We start from the raw sequence: 14522 nt of genomic DNA, 5'->3' as shown, positions 1-14522 counted from the left end.
ATTGTCAATGACTGCTCCTAATGTTGTACCAACCAAAAACTGTGGACAGAATGACAAGGCAGATGTTGGGAATTTATTTTATATTTTTCAAAGATTTCAGTTAGTCTAAAGACTCAGTATTTAATGAAGTGTTTTTAATCACACCTGGAAGAGCCTAGTAATGTAATTTTCATTTTTTTTTTCAAAATGATGCATTCAAACACAATGCATTTGCAAATTTAAGAAAGAAGTTTAGTTTTAGGTCTCCTGAAGTTCTTTAACCTTTCTCTTATGAGTCGTGAATTAAAACATGCTTATCAGTAATAGTAAAAAAGTTACCAAATACTAAATGCTATGCAGATTTTTGGCAGATCATATGCCAATTTAGCCTAGAAAACTAGACGCACCCTAGCGGCAGCAAAATGTATTTCGCAGCCTAGAGTACAGCAACTCTCAATACACCTTCTAGCAGCAAAAACCCAGATTGGGTCAGGCCAATCACGTCGTGTATAGAGCAGGCGGGGCGGGCTTAACATATGACGACAGAGAGTTGCGACGGCTGCCACTTGAAAACAAAGAATGGCGGCTGCAGCCATAGACATGTATAGAAAGGCTAGATAGCTTACCGGCGCTGAGAGCCAATGGGACCCGACGACGTCACACGGCGGCCATCTTTGGACAGGACCGCTCGTCCAGTTATAACATTAAAGTCTATTGTGCATGTAGTGCTGAAATAACTATATTTTGCTCAATTTTCAACCGATTTTCAAACGGCTTGGTGTGTCATAAACTTCAGGGATGCGGCTATTTAACTGCATACTTGTGAAAAATTATAGCCACGGAGTTTATTAAGAAAATAGTATATTAAGTAGACTAGACAGGTAAAGTACTAGGTATACCCATACACACACACAGTAATGATGTCAATATTTATAAGGTACATGAAACATGAAATAGTGCAATTTAGTTTATTACTAATATTTACATTATTAAATACATGTGTAAATTTATGTATAATATAAATCTGTCTCAAGTTGCCATTCTGTAAAATAAAGAGAAAAGAGATGGGTCTTTGTTTTTTTACTTAGGTCCAAAGGCACACAATTAGAAAAAACTTACAAAAAAAAATATACAAAATATACAAAAAAAAACAAAAAACATTAAGACACAATTGGACACAAAACTCTTTCCATCAATACAATATAATCAATACAGCTCCCTCCCTCTCCTCCTCTCATTTTCCACAAGCGTAATCAGAAGTTCTGTAAACAAAAAACCAACAAAGTAATCCAAATGTAAAGATGTTTTTAAGAAACCAAACCACTTGGAAATCATGTGTAACTCAAAGCTATGTTGAAACGAAAGACTAACCCTGTCTCTCCCACCAATTTACAATTGCTTGGTGACTCACTTACGACCTCTTCACTGCTAGCCAGCAAATAAATACAACCACATCCACAAAATGACATTTAGACAAAAGATTAGGTTATCAAGAAACGTTGTTGGTCTCAGGAAACCTGTTAATAATTGAAAATGTCGACTGTGGTACAGAGGTGGGTAGTAACGAGTTACATTTACTTCGTTACATTTACTTGAGTAATTATTTGGGGTAACTAATACTTTTCGGAGTATATTTAAAGATGGGTACTTTATACTCTTACTTGAGTAAATTTTGGGGGGAAAATCTGTACTTTTACTCCGTTGCTGTGGGCGACGCTGCTCTCGTTACTTTATCTTAATGCAATAGATGTTATAAATGCTTCAGTTTATTCCAAACGCGCCGTCTACTTTTCTCTGGGCAATGAGCGATCCCCAGTCGCGAATGATTCATTCTTTTGAGTCAATTCTGTTCAAAGGCTTGATCAAATCAATTGGCAAACGAGTGAATTGGTTCATGAATCAGTTTGAATGAGTTGTTCAGTTCCCTGCCGCACGGGCTGAGCATCTATGGGGTTAGATTTCAGTCAGAATTCTGCGCGCGCACGATCACATTTTGAGAATGCAAAATGACATTTCGCACGCGCGTGAACTGAGTTGTGCGGAGAAATTTTCGTCTCGCAAATAAGAAAATATTACGAGCGAACGAAAATCAGTTTTGTATTTAAAATGAGTATTTGTATGTGCGCGGACGTTCTCTTTCGCCTGTGCAAAGTTTCACTTTCTTGCTCCAGTCATACCAGCCGTCTGCGCTTGGAGAGCGCGCACGGCTGGTATGACTGGAGCATATGACATATTTACAATATGTCATAATTCCAGCCAATCAGAGATGAGACTGCTAAATTCTGATTGGCTGGCTTGAAAACCAATCACAAGACTGCCTGCATCACCGACTGCGGAAGAGGGATATATGGATATATGGAAGAGATATATGTCTATGGGTGGAAGAGATGTTTGTTTGCTAACTTTCATCAATTCAATTTAAGTTAAAATGTCTACCATTCGAAGACCACATGTAAGTAGCTTAATTCTTTATTTTTAAATCAAAATCTAATCGTACTATTGCTGTACATAATGGCATGTCCGAGACACAGAGGTGGAAAGAGTACAAAAATATTCTACTCAAGTAAAAGTACCATTACATTAATGAAATTTTACTTAAGTACAAGTAAAAGTACCAGTCTAAAAATCAACTCAAGTAAAAGTAAAAAGTAGCTCATTTAAACTTTACTCAGAGTAAAAATTACTTAGTTACATTTTAACAGTGGGAGGGAGTCAAAAATGGGACAGGCCAAGGGTGTCAAACTCAGTTCCTGGAGGGCCACAGTCCTGCACAGTTTAGATTTAACCCTAATTAAACACACCTGATCCAGCTAATCTAATCATTTAGGTTTATTTGAAAACTACATGATATGTGTGCTGGAGCAGGGTTAGAACTAAACTCTGCAGGGCTACGGCCCTCCAGGAACTGAGTTTGACACCCCTGGGATAGGTCTATTAATCTCAAACTAGTTGTTTTTAATTAAAGGAATCAGTTATTTAGAATAATAAAGCATTTGGGCTGTTACCAGGCAAATCAGTATCAACAAACCCATCTTTTAATGCAGAAGATTCATTGGAAGTGGCATTTAGATGTACTACACTGTTTAGTGCAGGACAAGAATGCATTTAACCTGCATTTACAAATGCATGAATAATGTTTTGATATACAAGACATAAAATGTTGAATACTCATTTGAAATGATAAGAAATTAATTATTTAAAAAAATCAAAAGATACTTTAAATGTGAAATTAAAATGGCCAGTATGTGTCAGCAAGTCACTGTTAATAAGTGAGTCATTGCGATTGAACCGAATCATTTAAACGGTTGATTCATTCAGGAACGAAACACTGTCACGTTGCTCAGAGACGCAAAACTGCTTTGGTGGCTGTGTTTGGAATTATTTTCTGTTGTAGAAATAGAGCTAAAAAGGCAATATGGTGTCTAAAACGCAAGTCTCTTAATTAACTTGTTTACTGAACTGTTATATATATATATATGTATGTATATATTCATGATGATTTTTGGAGGAAACGATGGCATTCTTTGTGTGATTTTGATTTAATTTATGAAATTATATAAATATGTGAATTTTCTGCCCCTATATCTTCAATTTTGTGATCATTCTAAATGCATTTTAGGAGACTGAATCACACAGTGAAAGAACGCACTATAAATGCGCGTGCACATCATTAAAACAAAAATAGCACACTCCTCACCACGGTCTTTTTGGCTAATTTGTGCAAAACCTCTTGCTAAAATGTCAAAGCTTCATTTTAACCACCAATGCAACGATGCAATTATTTAGCTTACCTCTACATTCTTGCGAAGGGTTGATGTCTTGTCGAGATTTTATAAGCTGCTAGTTTGGTCTTCCTAGGCAAGTACAGCTTACACTGCATGTGGCCAGGGGTTCACTTCATTTCCTTCGAGTTCAACTTCAGAATATGACGGGGTTTCGTTTTCAGCGGTGTCTGCACCACTAACGCCTGTTTTGTCCGTCTGCATCTTTCTTGTGACTTTAGCGCCAGTTTGCCCTCCTGCCCATTATGCCGTAGTTTCCAGGGAGCGATTTATTTTTTTTATTTTTATTTTTTTTACTCAGTAATGTGTTTTAAAATGTAGCGAAGTACAATACTTCAAACAAAATATACTTAAGTAAAAGTAAAATTACAGATTTAAAAAAATTACTTTAAAAAGTATTAGTACACAAAAAAGCTACTCAATTACAGTAACGCGAGTAAATGTAATTCGTTACTTTCCACCTCTGCCGAGACATAAGCTTCAATTTATGTAATTAATATTAGTGAGGGGTTTTATAAATTGTTTTGCAGTGAGGGAGAATAAGCCTGCATCCCAATGTGCATACTATCCATACTAAATAGTATTTAAGATTACTAATCCAGTCTATTTTTTTTACAGTAGACTAATACACACAATTAATGCAAAACCGGGCAGCTAATTGTTTACATTGTCATGTTTGCTATTTTGAGTATTATATGACAAATATACACGTGTAATTTTTAAGGCAAATGTAATTTGACAAACATAATTTGACCTTTATTTCACAGGATATTCTGAAACAGCAGTTTCTTGAGAGACTTTTAAACAAATTGCAATCTGCAATAAGTCAGCAACCACTTAACCTTGATTACTTAGAGTTCATGAGCCACCATGAGCTTGTTATACTTGAATCATTTTCTGGATAGATAGACATTCCCCCAGAGATTATAGATGGAGTACGAAATCTTTATCACCTGGTAAGGTCTGAGATTGAAGCCAGATGTGTGCCAATTGTGGAAGTGGAAAGAGTGGTTGGTCCAGGTGCTGGATGCCCAAAAATTTTAATTGAGAGAGAAAAACTTAAGGATTTGCTGGATACACATCTACCTGTTTCTTGCATTGCCAAATGCCTTGGTGTTTCTACAAGTACAGTTCAAAGGAGAATGAAAGAATATGATCTTTCTGTTAGAGGAACATACAGCTCCATCACAGACCCTGAGCTAGATAAAGTAATATCATACATCAAGTCTCAGATGCCAAATGCTGGTTACCGCATGGTTCAGGGACATCTAGTTTCAATGGGACACCGTGTTCAATGGTGGAGAATGATGGCATCCATGCATAGAGTCGATGCAGTGGGTATCTTTTCGCGGCTCACACAACTAGATTGTGTAGTACGGAGAAGCTATTCTGTGCGAGGCCCCCTTTCCTTGGTCCATATTGATACCAATCATAAACTGATAAGGTATAGTATAATTCCAATGTAAACAGTAATGTATGAAGTAGATGTTGAGGGCATAATACATCTTAAGTCTTTGAGTGTAATATTGTATTTTACTGGTGGTGGAAAATTAGAGGCTACGGCTAGTCAAGTCTAGTTAAAAATCAAAGGACTAAACTTTTGCCTAATAATTAATTTATTCTTATTTTCATCCCATGTAGGTACAATATTGTTGTATTTGGTGGAGTAGATGGCTACTCACGGAAGGTAAGCATTCATGATTTGATTGTTCAATTTTTAAGTCCATTACTGTTTTTTAAGATTATTTCATTAGGGCCCTCAGGGCCTACGAAATCCACCTCAATTGTGTTTCAAAGAGGAAAATAAGTCATATAGATTTGAAACACAAGGCTGAGTAAACTTTGCCACTTTTCATTTGTTATATAACTGCAGATTATGTACCTGGACGCTGCTACGAATAATAAAGCTTCAACAGCACTCTCATTTTTCCTGAAATCTGTACACCTCCATGGTTTGCCATTAAGGTATTTTGCTCAGTTCAGAAACATAATTGAAATTATAAAATATTAATAAAGTCACAGATTTACATAGTTTTATAGTCATAAAACCAGCATTAATGGCTTTTTTGTATACTGCACCCAAAATTCTTCCTTACTAGTTTCTGTTTTGTAGGGTTAGGGGAGATCAGGGAGTGGAAAATGTTGACATTGCTCACTACATGTTTTCCACACGTGGAACAGGAAGGGCAAGCTTTATTTCTGGAAAGAGCGTTCACAATCAGCGGTATTTTTTTGCATCCTTTAAATTATTGGCCTTGCCAAATTCAGATTTGTATTATTAGCATTAGGAATTTCAAACAGTCCTTCCCTAAAATCTAATTTCAATAAATTCATTTAATTTTAGTATCGAGCGCCTTTGGCGAGATGTCTGGGTGGCTGTCACAAGCAAGTACTATGATGTCCTGCACACTCTTGAGGAGGACGGGCTGCTGGACATCTCGGACATCTTCCACCTGTTTGGGGTACATTACATCTTTCTTCCCCGCATTAGGTTAGACCTTCATTGCTTCATTGAAGGATGGAACAACCACCCTCTGCGGACAGAAGGACATCTCCTGAACAACTATGGCTATTGGGAGATGCACAAGATCTGGAAGAGGAAAGACTTCAGGTCCCAAATTTTCTATATTTTGTTTTTACTTGGTTAACCCAAAAATTAAAATTGTAATTTACCCACCCTTAAGTTGTTCCAAACCTAAATGAGGTTTTTTTTTGGTTATTTTAAATTATCTTGGTAACCAGACAGACAGTTGATAGTAGCCATTGACTTCCATAGTATTTTATTTTCTCCTACTGTATAAGTCACAAGTTTTCAACAAAAAGAAAAAAACATGCAGGTTTGGAACAACTTGAGAGTGAGTAAATTATAGAATTTAGATTTTTTTTTTTTTTTTTGGGAAGTTGAACTAATTAAATTGAATTTTTTTTAAAGTGATATGACACACAAATGTAAGGCTTTTTAAGCTACATATCAGCAGACTAGAAATTTAAACCAGTAGTTGAGTCTTTAACCATCAGTGAACTATAATATTACTCTATTTTTCTATGAATTTATAGGATCTTCAAGATCCAGGCATAGACTGGGAAAGTGCCATACTGCAAGAGAATGCTACTGGTGCAGTTGTGGTCCCTGAAATTGAATGCCCACTTGACGAGCAAGCATTGACCGAGCTGCAAAGAGTTGTTGATCCTCTTTCTCCCTCTCCTTCACATGGTCGAGACTTGTACATCCAATTTCTCAATAGTATAGGTCAATAAGGAACTACTACACACTTTTTTCATACAAACACTGTTTACTTTTTGTTCAAAAAGACTTCTCAATAGTGGTCATTTGAAAACAGTTGTAAAAAAAAAAAAAGAGTTTACAGACCAAGGCACATGAATGTATATAGTTAGAGCAGGTCTAATTTGCAGTGATTTAAGTAATGCAAATCTCCAGCAATGCACATCTCCAAAGACCTATTATTGTATTAACCACAGAAACAGGATAAAGTGCAACATTGTCTAAATTGCTTTTTTGTTTTTTTAAACAGCAAAAAAGAAATGCTTTAAAAAGCAAAAAAGAAATGCTGTAAACAATGAGCTGTGTTGATGGATCTGTCTGCCTACGCTGTAAACTCTGAAAAATCCTCAATATCTAACAGCATTACTCATAATTCTTCTAAACTCCTGGTATGTGCTCAACAGGAAAAAGTGCAACATTGTCTAAAGTGCTGTTTTTAAACAGCAAAAAATAAAATAAAATGCTGTAAACAATGAGCTGTGTTGATAGATCTGTTTTGACTACTTTGTTTTAAACTTTGAAAAATCCTCAATATCAAACAGCATTACTCATAATTCGTTTTTAACAGGAAATGTTATAGAAACAGGAAAAAGAGTAACATCGTCTAAGTGCTGCTTTTAAACAGCATAAAATAAAATAAATTTTGTAAACCATGAGCTGTGTTGATAGATCTGTCTGACTATGCTTTAAACTCTGAAGAATCCTCCTCCATATCTAACAGCATCACTCATAATTCTTTTAAACTCCTCGTATGTGCTCAGGTGTTTAACAGGAAATGTTACTGTACAAGTGCAGGCACTAACAACTGGATAACATACAGAGTGACTTCCTAGTCTTTCTATGCAATCATGATCAAAATGACATGCTATTTTAAACCGTCTCTTTTCATCTGGAAGGATGGGAATGTGGGACTGCCCTGTCATCCACTGGAGCACCTTTTGGACAGAGAGCAGTTGTGTGTCACCCAGAACTGTATCTCCATCATCAGCAATGGACGCATCAACTTCAAATAGAAAATCGGAACAAAGTTCTTGTTTTAGGTCTTCAAACAAAGCAGTACAGCTTTGATAAAAGTAGTGTCTAACCTCGTTTTACATAAAGAAATCAGTACATAAGATCATTCTGCTAGAAAAGTACAGCAACTACTTACTAATTAAACTAATTACCTGCCACTTCAAGCTCTTGCAGGAAGTCTTGAAGGAAGTTAGTCACCTTCCTCTCAATTCTTTCTTTTGACGTTCCCTTCTCACTGTATAATGGCTGACAGTTCATCATGATGAAGTCTGCATCAGGCTAAACAAATAAAAATTGGTTATTACTTTTCTATAAATACAGAAAATTGTACTGGAATTGAAACAATAAAAAAAGGTTAAATACTTGTGTTATCTCTCCCGGAACAAACAGTGGTTTGCATAATTCAGGGTTTTTACTCAATTGAGCCACCAGGCCATACAATTGCATGCCACTCTGAAGCTGCTGGAGAATTGGAATTAGCCTTGTTGTAGAGTGTAAGACAATAGCCCTTTAAAGAAAACAGATAAACAGTTTTTAAAAACTAATAAATTACCAAAAAAAATAAAAAATAATAATAATAATAAAACCTCACCGAATGATGCTCTCTTTCTGTTCATGATTGATCGGACTAGTGTACCCACAACTAACAATTTCATCAGCCAACATCATTAGAGATTCTGTATCTGCAGCATCTTCAACCTGCAAAATTCAACAGTGGAAGAGATGGTTAAGATTCATAAATATAATATTAACCTGACACACACTCAACAAATGATTACTTACCCTACAGATGAGAAGAGAAGATTCCAGATCCATTACATCCTCCTTGCTCAGACATCTGAAGTTAACTTCTCCTGCACAAAGAAAGTTGTAGCACCACTCCCTCAGGAATGCAGGAGCAGGGCCCCCTTGTGCAAGACTGACACAAAATATTTCTCCAACTATTCTGTTTTTAAAAGAAAAACCAAAAGAACCAATTATAAAACTACAAAACCCATTTCATCTTTACAATGTGTTAAATTAACTCTAATAAAAGACTGTTACCCACCTGAAATTTTCATCATCAAGGTCAGTTAACGAGTATTTGGGATTTTTCCCCTGGCTGCCAGCTCCCTCAAAGAACCGTGTTTCAATACCTGAAATCATGTCTTAAGCAAAGAGAAATCTTTTTGTTAATTGCTTTGATACATCAGATAAAAATATAGAAAATAAGAAAATAACTCACCAGTAAGAAATTCCTTTCTGAGAGCCCCAGTATCAATCCCTGACTCTCCTATAAAGACTACCTTGAGCAGACTGACAGGAGATGCTTGTTTTTTTCTCTTCCATTGAGCGATGCCTCTCTCTGGAAGACAATCTCTGTCGACACACAACTTGAATTCGGTTGTTGTGTCAACTCTGTCTTTAAGGAGCGTCAGAACCTCTTCAAGGCTGTGAAGAACATAATATTAGACCAATTACACATTTCTAAATGTAAATCAAGTGATGTGTATTTGGAGTTATTAAAGATATGGTTACTTATGTAATATTAGTGTATAATGCATTGATTAACAGCCTAACTTTTTTCTTCAATGTAAGGAAAGACATGGCAATTTACAAAACCTCTTACCTTTTTGGTGTATATGCAGGTGTGTGCACTGTAATAACTTCATCAGCGCAAGTTGCTGCAGAAGTCACTGTACACAAACTACATAAAACCAAATGCAAAAATACATTCGTAAATTAATTTAGGCAGGCATACATACAAACATGTTACATAAAACACCACAATGCAAATCACCTCTCTCCACAGACACTTGCATGGAGTGTAATATCCTCTTTCAGGAATTCTCTGTAGCAAATTGGACAAGACACCTGAATGGTTTCCCATAAAAACAAATAAAAAAAAAGGAATGCATTACAAACAATGACAGACTTGAGAATACTGGCCCAAATAAAAAAAACTTCACTTTTAATACTATTGGGCCATTTTTCACAGACAGGGCTTAGATTAAGCCAGGATTAGGCCTTAGTTCATAGGGCATTTAAAGGGATAGTTCATCGAAAGTTTCACCGAGTTTCTTTCTTCTGTTGAACACAAAAGATTATATGTTTTAAACATTTCTTTGAGCAAAACATTAATGGACCCCATTGACTTCCATATTATTATCCCCATAGTTTGGAGGTCAACACATCCTTGGGTGGTTGTCCATATTCTTCAAGATACCATGTTTTGTTTTCAGCAGAAGAGATTCATTCATGTTTGGAAAAACATGAGAGTGAGTAAATGACAGAAGCTTCATTTATGGTGGAACTATTCCATTAAGTAGCTTTTATAAACATGCCTTAGATAAAAACATTACTGATATATTTTTTAGATTATATCAGTAAAAATCTGTTGCCAGTAACACAAATTAAAAAAAGAGGTTACTTTAGTTGTTCTCACCTGATCCTCATCAGAGGACAATTTTCCAATGCAGGTTTTTATGTGCACTGCTAACATTTGCAGTGGCATCTCCTCACTACATTGATAGCAGGTCGTCTTAGGCATTTTTGAAAAGTGAGGCGAGTCAGGAGCTAGAGGAGAGGTGTCTAATGACTCCTGGAGTGGCACAATATAGAATATGGCTTTCCCTCCAGAGGACACAGACTTTAATGTTTTTGCAGAGTATCCCTCTGCCTCTGGAGGAATGATCACCAGCTTTCTTCTACCACTACCACCTTTAAAAAAAAAAAAATTACCTGTACATACTGGCTAGGAGGATACCATGTTAGACCAGCTAAAATCTTGCACACCTGTTGCCTTGTGTAAAAGCCACCCTCCAGAAAGGCCCTCCATCTTTGGATATGTTTGAGTTAGTATTCTTGAGATCTTGAATAATTGCAAACAATATAAAAGAGGTCAAAGAAATATAACAGGATTAAAGGTTGCTTTAATTTATGAGGCATTACATTTAATGTCCCACAATGTCTCAAAGCATTTTAGTAAACTGTACCTCTGCATGGTCACTGTCTTCAGAAATGGAAACGGTCCGTCTTCCCATCCCTGCTTGCAAGAGTTCAAGCTCCTCATTTGGCAGTGGTGTAATTGAAGTGTTTTTTGGTAGCAGGTAAAAATTTAGTGTAATCACCTTACTTAATTTACTTTGCTTAGGGAAACATAATGCTCTCTTTTTGGCCCGCTTTATGCCCGGCCTAAAATATCCCGGAAAAGACCTGAGGAAGGAAAATACATGAGGAAGTGCAAATATACATTGTCAATGTTGCAAGAAGACATGAAAATAATGTGAATTACAGTCTTCTTACAGTCTAATAGATCCAATATCAAATTGGAAAAGCATAACCATGTTTCTAAACATTGTTTACTAAATTAAGTTATGAAATATTCCTTTCCTTTCAAGTAAAGCATAAACTTCAGTGGGACTTCTAAAGTTAATTCTCTCTGCAGAAACTAAACGCAATGTTGACTAAGCTCATAATATCCCTTCAGAACAAAGTGTGAGCATGAACCTAGCCATCTCCTCCTGCACTGTCACACTTGGGCCTGGTCTCTGCACTGTCTCACTTGGGCCTGGTCTCTGCACTGTCACACTTTGGCCTGGTCTCTGCACTTTCTCACTTGGGCCTGGTCTCTGCACTGTCTCACTTGGGCCTGGTCTCTGCACTGTCTCACTTGGGCCTGGTCTCTGCACTGTCTCACTTGGGCCTGGTCTCTGCACTGTCACACTTTGGCCTGGTCTCTGCACTGTCTCACTTGGGCCTGGTCTCTGCACTGTCTCACTTGGGCCTGGTCTCTGCACTATCACACTTTGGCCTGGTCTCTCAGGTTCTGCTGCCTGCATGTCAGAGCTCACTGAGTTGAGTAGCAACGACACGAGGTTCCTTGCTGCTGACTCGATTTCTCCAAGCCCCTAAATCATTTTGAATAAATTGAAGCATTTGCATCAATTGCATGTCTTTAGATGAAGCTTTTATCCAAATCAGAGCAACTATAAACAGTTAGATTGACCATTATATTAAAATTATGCAACAAAATGTTCGGTAACACTTTACAATACGGTTCATTAGTTAACATTAGTTAATGTAGTAACTAACATGAACTAACCATGAAAAATCCATTAGTTACTGTATTTGTTCATCTTTGTTAACGTTAGTTAATATAAATACAGCTGTCCGTTGTTTTTTTCATGTAAGTGTACGGTACATTAATGTTACCCATATTTAATTAAAGTAACGTTATTAGTTAATGTTGAAATTAACATTAACAAAGGTTAATAAATGCTGTATAAGTGCAGTTTATTATTAGTTCATGCTAACTAATGTAACGTTACCGTTAACTACTGAACACCGTATTGTAAAGTATTACCAAATGTTCCATAACTGCCGAAAAAAAATTGATCTTTACAAGTTGAAAGATATAGCAGCTAACAGGATACTATAAGCTAATCATAAAAATCGCAGTAACGTTACTCATCTGCTAACTTAACTAGACAGCTAGCTAACGTTACCCAATAGTAAACAAACCAACAACTCACTTGGCGCTGCGGTGTATTACCCTCCTGGTTGGACATTTTATTAGATCGTCTCTCTCCTTTTCTTCTTTTTTTTTTTAAAATTAGCACATTAAAATTAAACTCTCCTTTTCAGCACACGTTCTAGCTGGTTCTCGTGTTGTGTGTGTGTGGTGGGGGGCTTCCTTTTCCGCAGTCGGTGATGCAGGCAGTCTTGTGATTGGTTTTCAAGCCAGCCAATCAGAATTTAGCAGTCTCATCTCTGATTGGCTGGAATTATGACATATTGTAACGCTGGGTTTGTGTTGAGCAAACGAGCCATCTGCGCTTGGAGAGCGCGCACGGCTGGTATGACTGGAGCAAGAAAGTGAAACTTTGCACAGGCGAAAGAGAACGTCCGCGCACATACAAATACTGATTTTAAATACAAAACTGATTTTCGTTCGCTCGTAATATTTTCTTATTTGCGAGACGAAAATTTCTCCGCACAACTCAGTTCACGCGCGTGCGAAATGCCATTTTGCATGCTCAAAATGTGATTGTGCGCGCGCAGAATTCTGACTGAAATGTAACCCCATAAGCATCAACGGTTCACTCAGAGTTGTAACGTGTCTGGAACTGCACTGAATTGAAAGCAAATCTGCAAAGGCTATTATTTGCTAGCGATGGAGATCCTTATAAGATGAACACCGCGTGTGCTGTCTACTGTTTAACAGGTAATAACTTGGGCTACATTCGATTACAGTACACGATACCACTGTGACATTAGTTTGTTGTACGTGTGTGGCTTATAACAGAGGGGAGTCAAGTTGAATGCAGCTTCTAAAAGAGAAAAAATAGCCGATGAAGATTTTATTAATTTTAATACAATCACACCGGTGCAAGTACGTTCAGCAAGTCATAGCAACAGCTGCTGAATTCAGATCTGTGATTGCTTGCTGGCGGTGAGCCAGAGATAGATGCGTTTATACAGCGCTGCGCATTATAACAAATCACACATGATCTTTTTGAGCTTATTAAAGCATTGGCCAATCAGAGGTGTTCCGATGAGTCATCGCTAAAATGCCGGTGATTCCTTCACTCGCTCACTGACTGAATACCTCTTTCTGGCGAATTCTCTCGTCAGAAACAACAAAGTGCAGATGTGTGTACGAATCTTTAATTAAGATATTGATTTCACAGTGTTAACAGTTTCAGTGATTTTAATGGGAGTTTCTGAGTGTTGTATGTTAAGGGTGGCATTGGGGTTGTCCAATAGGGGGCGGTGACGTACCATGTTTGTGGGCTGTAGCAGTGTTAAAAGCAGAGAAGAACATGCCGTGTGGTCTGTGCTTGTGTGTGTATATTGCTGGCTACAGAGATGAGTCCTAATAAAGAGAGACCATTCTGAAGTTCTGTTGTTTATGAGTTTTCCCTTGGAATCTACGATACAACATATGGCGACGAGGATGAAAGTCAGAACTGTGGAGCAGCAGGTTGCCAAGTTCAACGGGGTGAGCTGAGGAAAGTTAATCACTATCACCTGGAGTACTGACTGAACTGAACTATGGCTGGTATGCTGGGATCCGTTACACCGTTTGACAATAAGTCACAATCATGGGAGGAGTATTGTGAAATATTGAATCATTTTTTCGTGGCAAATGATGTGGAGGAACCAGAGAAAAAACGAGCCATATTGTTGAGCTGTGTCGGAGCTCAGACATATACACTGATGAGGAATTTACTGAGTCCTGAGAAACCGGGATCAAAACGTTTTGAGGATCTGGTGAGTTTGCTGAAAAATCACTTTAATCCAAAGCCCAGTGAAATTGTTCAACGGTGGAAGTTTAATTCACGTAACAGACACTGTGATGAAAGCATAGTAGAATATGTGGCCGAACTGAGGAAGCTGGCACAAGATTGCAATTTACAGGACTGTGCTATCGATGTGGTGGAAGTAATCATGGGCCCAAAGACTGTAGATTTGCCAATGAA

Source organism: Carassius carassius, chromosome 31, assembly GCF_963082965.1.
Source record: "Carassius carassius chromosome 31, fCarCar2.1, whole genome shotgun sequence".
Lineage (NCBI taxonomy): Eukaryota > Metazoa > Chordata > Actinopteri > Cypriniformes > Cyprinidae > Carassius > Carassius carassius.
Note: the sequence above shows the minus strand (reverse complement) of the source record.